The sequence below is a fragment of the Nicotiana tabacum genome, chromosome 17 (assembly GCF_000715075.1).
Source record: "Nicotiana tabacum cultivar K326 chromosome 17, ASM71507v2, whole genome shotgun sequence".
Lineage (NCBI taxonomy): Eukaryota > Viridiplantae > Streptophyta > Magnoliopsida > Solanales > Solanaceae > Nicotiana > Nicotiana tabacum.
Genome location: NC_134096.1, coordinates 69,153,752 through 69,159,955, shown reverse-complemented (window position 1 = coordinate 69,159,955; position 6,204 = coordinate 69,153,752).

The window sequence follows — 6,204 nt, the reverse complement described above, 5'->3', positions numbered from 1 at the left end:
TTTGTCTCTAATAAAATGTATTATAGACCTCAACCATACCCATTATCAGCTTGCTTCATGAATAATAATTATCTCAGCATGATTAGATGAAATAGCCACGATTAATTGCTTAGTCGATCGCCAAGATATGACAGTGCCTCCACATGTAAACACATAGCCTGTTTGAGATCAAGCCTTGTGTGGGTCGGATAAATACCCATCATCGGCATAACCAACAAGATCGAGATTGCAATCATTACCATAAAATAAGCCCATATTAGTAGTCTCTTTTAGATTCCGCAATATGTGTTTGATTCCATTCAAATGTCTCCTTGTAGGAGCAGAGCTATATCTTGCTAAGACATTAACTGAAAAAGTTATGTCAGGCCTTATAGTGTTAACAAGATATATTAGTGCACCAATTGCACTGAGATATGGTACTTCAGGACCAAGAGACTCTTCATTATTTTCATGAGGTCGGAATGAATCTTTATTTATATCAAGTGATCTCACAACCATCGGGATACTCAATGGATGTGCTTTATCCATATAGAATCGCTTTAAAATCTTTTTAGTGTATGCTGATTGATGGACAAAAATTTCATCTTTCATATACTCAATTTGTAGACTAAGACAGAAATTTGTCTTTCCAAGATCTTTTATTTCAAATTCTTTCTTTAAACAGTCTACTACTTTAGGAAGCTCCCCAGGAGTTCTAATGATATTTAAATCATCAATATACACGGTGATTATAACAAATTCAGATCCAAGTCTTTTTTATAAAGACACAAGGACAAATTGAATCATTCTTGTACCCTTCTTTCAACAGGTACTCACACATGTGATTATACCACATGCGCCCTGATTGTTTCAATCCGTATAAGAATTTTTGAAGCTTTATTTAATAAATTTCTTGGAAACATTATATTCTTCAGAACAATTTAAATCCTTCAATGATTTCCATTATACGCATATCAAGTTTTTCATGTATTGCTAGATTAAAACCTTAAATGACTACATCCACCACAAGAGAACATGTCTCCATATAATCAATATGAGGGTATTTACTAATTTTTTTGTGCCACAAGTTGTCTTTATGTCTATCGACTTGAACTTTTCGTGCAAAAACACATTTATACCTCCATTGGCTTTATTCTTTTAGCTGTTGGGACTATCCATCCAACTTCACATTTTTCAGGTGAAGTCAATTTTTACTGCGTATTTTTCATTTGGCCAATCATTTATCTGTCCAAATTTCATGATAGATTTGAGCTCAAGATCCTCGTCAATATTAATAATATTGAGTGCTACATTATATTAACAATATCGTCGACGATCATTTTATATCGATTCTATTATTACCCAATAAATACATAACTTATTAAGATCTCTTTAACTCATTATTTTGAGATACCTGAGCCTCTTCCACGAGGTCTTATGAAGTGTTATGTCATGGTGCTCTTCTAGAGCACTTGCCTCCTTATTATGACCATCTTGAACATTTGCTCCTCTCCTTCTTCAAGGAGTTTTATCTTTGGAACCGATTAGTCTATTATGCTTCATGCATGCCATAGACTCTATTCATTATGAACTTTATTTTATTTGGAGCATTAGCAGCTGAATATGACATTTAGTTTTGGGTCATCAAATACGCATGGCAATATTTTGTAAATGAATTATCACTTGAACTTCAAGTTCACATTTTTTCGTACGAGGATCTAGATGTACTCATAATAATTTATTACATGCATTATTTTTTTTCACTGCCCGTTTTCTCCCTCTATTGTTGGGATCACCAACACATATCCCTAGCCTTATTTGAAGATCCATCTTTGTGCATTGTGGTGGAACAATTAAATTATATAGCACATTCATATTTATAGATGGAAATTATTTGGTTCCTGACCCTGAACCAATTGTGATAGGGAGAATTTATCATAACTTGGCTAGATGCATACAAGTGCTGCTGTATATTAAATAATACATCACATACCAAATTATATTAAATAATACATCACATACCAAATTTTATTTTGGCAGTTTTGTTCTCATAACCAATGGTTTAGCTATAATTGGAGGCATACAATTTCTGCTAAACCAACTTGGATTTAAACCAGTATTATCAAGATAAATAGTCATAATTTATATTTTGGAACTGTGCTTTAATAATTTGAGCAATCAATCTTGCAAAAGCCAAACTGCAATTTGATAACAAATGCACATGTGACCATAGAATAGATGCATCCATTAAAATCATATAATAGTAAATGGTCCACATGGCAGGTGACTGGGCCCATATATTTATCACCTTTTATTCATTCCAGAAATCAAAGGATTCAATCTCAACCTTAACTGGTATATCATTAGAACAAGCAGCACAAGAGAATTCTTGAAGAATCTTATGTTTCTTCAATATACGTCAATGTAATTCTCAATTAATTTTTAGCATCATAATTGAACCGAGATGGTCAACCGGTCATGCCAACTAATATTTGTTTCAGTAAACCTCTAGTTTACTTGTGACATATGATTCCATCATCATGCTTATATTTGTGTAGTACAAATAGAAAGAAAATCGGGTAATCTTTCATATTTACCCGTTATGATTATAGAAATATGAAGATATTCAATATATTCCTTTTATTTATAGTCTCAATATGCCAACCACTTTGACTTATACATTTGAAATTCAAAAAGTTTCTTTTGAAACTTTACAATATCAATATCGTGAATAATTTTATTCATCCGGGTAGTAACAAATTAATTTTTCCGGAGCTCTTAACAACTTTTGTACTACAAGATCTTTTATCACACAAACCTCCCTTAGAGGTGAGTTGTATGGTATTCAACCAATCATACATTGCATGTCTTTATTCATTACTTTTATCACATATTGCAACATTCACCTTTAGGAATGGGTCTGGATTCTCAATGCTTATCACAAGTCACATTCTCTTCAATGAATGAATCATAATCAGCGACGTGCTTTATTATTTTTCATACCAATTTGATGGTAAACACTGCTTTCACACTTTGAAGGACTATTTTGAGAACCCTTATTGTTCTCCTTTTATAATCATAATGATTATTATTATTATTTTGATCTTTGGAACGCCCACGTTCATTGTTCAACCACTTGTCTTCATTTAGACTTATTATGTGCCGCTACCAAATTCACTTCAAGAATGGAGCAAATTAAACGGGACAATCTTCATGTTTTTTCATGAAAAATATATTATTTTTCTTTAGTCATCATTATATCATCAATATGGTACAGTGAGACTCAAACCCAATGTCTTACCAATATAAAGGCATATTAGGCCATAGTGAATTGAGACTCAAACCCAACTCTTATCATCATGGAGCATCAGGACTTGATCCCGATGTCTTACCCTCATGGTGCATTGCGACTTGAACTTATTGAAGTTGATATTATTAATAGCAAAGGACAAAAATAATTTCAAATACAGAGAAAATACTTACTTCTTGAGTTAAACTCTTCATAATGTCATTTGGATATAATTCTCAACAATAGACTTTCGTTTACTCAAATCAGCTAAGTTTTTAGTGTCAAACAAATATATAAAAATACAAAATAATATTAAAAATTCACATGTGATCTTTGCTGCAATAAGCCTACTTTAAGATGAAAGTGATATGACCAGAACATTAAGAAAAATAATGTATAAAATAGAATAATAGTACTACTAGTTACCATGCACTTTTGTGAAAACTAAGTATTATGCTCTCTAGAAAAACAAAGAGATATAGCAAAACCTTTAAGTCAATCAGGGAATAAAAAAAATAGTGGAGAAATCTCTATCTACTACTATATGCTTTCCATATGGAAATGATTCAACATGTTAATTTGATAACAACTTTCATCAACGAAAAAGTTGGTGTAGTACGTACTTCTTGTTCTAATATTTTATCTTATTAAAATAAAATAGTTACGATTTTTTTATTTATTATTATATTATATTTGACAATAAACTAATATATAATCACTATACTAGGCATACTAAAATCGTATTATAAGGTAAAATCATAAGCATACATAATAAAGTATAATTTTAATTTTGTAGATTATTTAGTCTACCGCATGCCACCTATTATTTAGTTCATGAAAATTTAACAATACTATATTCATGAACAAGATGCTCAAGTTTATATTATGATGAAATATCACAACGAAACAAAAATGAAAGAACCAACATTCATTCGGCGGAATATACTTATATGTATATCTGATATCAAAATCTAAAAGAATTGTTAAGCTTGATAATTTCGACAAATAGATCATCGAGGTATACCTTACCAGAAGTGAAATTTAACCTTGAGGTTAGAGACTTCGTGCTGATAACGTGTTATGAAATAAAAACAATTTAGTAAAACATGAACAAGAAATAGAGATAGAGAGAAGGAAGAGATTTTCTTCTTCAATTATGTGTTTCTTCCTATCTATTACAAGGCCTTTATATAGGCATGAAAAGTGAAGAAAAATATGTCATTGAATATGTCATTAAGCATAGAAACATGTCATTAAGCATAGAAACATGTCATTAAGCATTTGAGAAGATCATGGAGGAAGATTAGACATCCACCATAATTTGATTTTTCTTATAACAACATTAATATTTTCATATACAATAATACAATATTGTTTGTATTTTTCTATTTTCAAAAAGTTTGCCTTAAAATTCCCATTCTTTCCTTCTATATCTTTTTTGGCAATGGCCTTACACTGAGTTACTCGAAGCCTAGAGGACAATTTTGGAAAGTAATTTTTTTTAACATATAGGGCCCTTTTTGTATGAAGACTCTGTCATTGACGGTGGGAAGTACAATTAATTTTGAGGGGGTCCAGTTTACGACAATAGGGGATTTGGATTACCTGAATTTTTACTATTTAATAAATGATTATCTCTTTGTTTCTCTTGTAACTTATAGACCTTTTAGGGTGCAGTCTAAAAATATTCCTTTTGAAAAAATTAAAAATCATATGAGAAAATGTTAGAGATGGTCTAATTGCAGATGTTAGACGATAATCTAATGTTTTATTGGTAAGGTGGAGAAAAGTATGAGCATAAATTAATGTCAGTCTAATATATATTATATTAAAAATACGAAAATCCTAATCGAAATGTCGTTCGCCTTATTTATCCTTTTAAAATAGTGTTCACACTAGACAAAATAGTCATTTGATTATTTTCCTAATATTTTGAAATAATTATTTAATTATTTTTCTAATATTTTGGAATATTTAATTAAGCATGTTTCTGTTATTTAAGACTTTACAGTCAGATAAATTTCAGTTGTTAAATCTCTCCTAAAATTTCGGGATTTAACATCAAAATTTTACTTATATAAATCTTCTCATTGTTTTAATTGTGTATAACAATATAAAATATTTCAAAGAGAATCTCATAATGAATAAATTTCTTCCGAAAAAGCATTCTAGGTTTGGCACGTCAGGTATGCATAGTGTTCAACTTATGTTAAAAGGTTATCGTTTCTACAAATTTGCCGTCTAATGCTTATTCTCGTTGCCATATAAAAATTGTTTTATTGTTAAAAGCATGTATACTATTATTTAGAAAATTAATTTTAATATTCTTTGCGATCTTTCATTACCATAAGTAATAACCACAATTCTTGATAACACATATTCATATTCAGACCAACCAAAAAAAAAATCTTTTTTGCTTACAAATAAACAAACGCACACATGAGAAACTAAGATGCACTATAAAAAATTTGATTTCTGCAATTTAGTAGTAATACAAGATATAAATTAATGACAAAAGATAAATTGGTAGCGCAAGAAAAGACTATGCAATGGGTAATTTAAGATGTAACTTACAATTGGCAATCTAAGATATGACATGCAATCTAATTTTTTTGATATTAATTCATGCTATTATTTTTCTTATATATTTATATTTTTAACATTATCAATTGGTACACGTTTGCATTTATTCCAAATGACAACTCCCTATATATTTTATATTAAATTATTTGTTATACAATATTGAGTTAATATTAATCATTTTAGACTTTACATTATCCATTAGTATCAATAACGCCAACCTCTTCATTCCAATTTATTACTCAAACATAATTTCTAATAATATTTATGTGACTTTTATAAACAATTTATTCACTGGAGCTAAAGTACGCGCGAGGCGCGTATCATAAGACTAGTTTGTCTAAAAGACTATATTC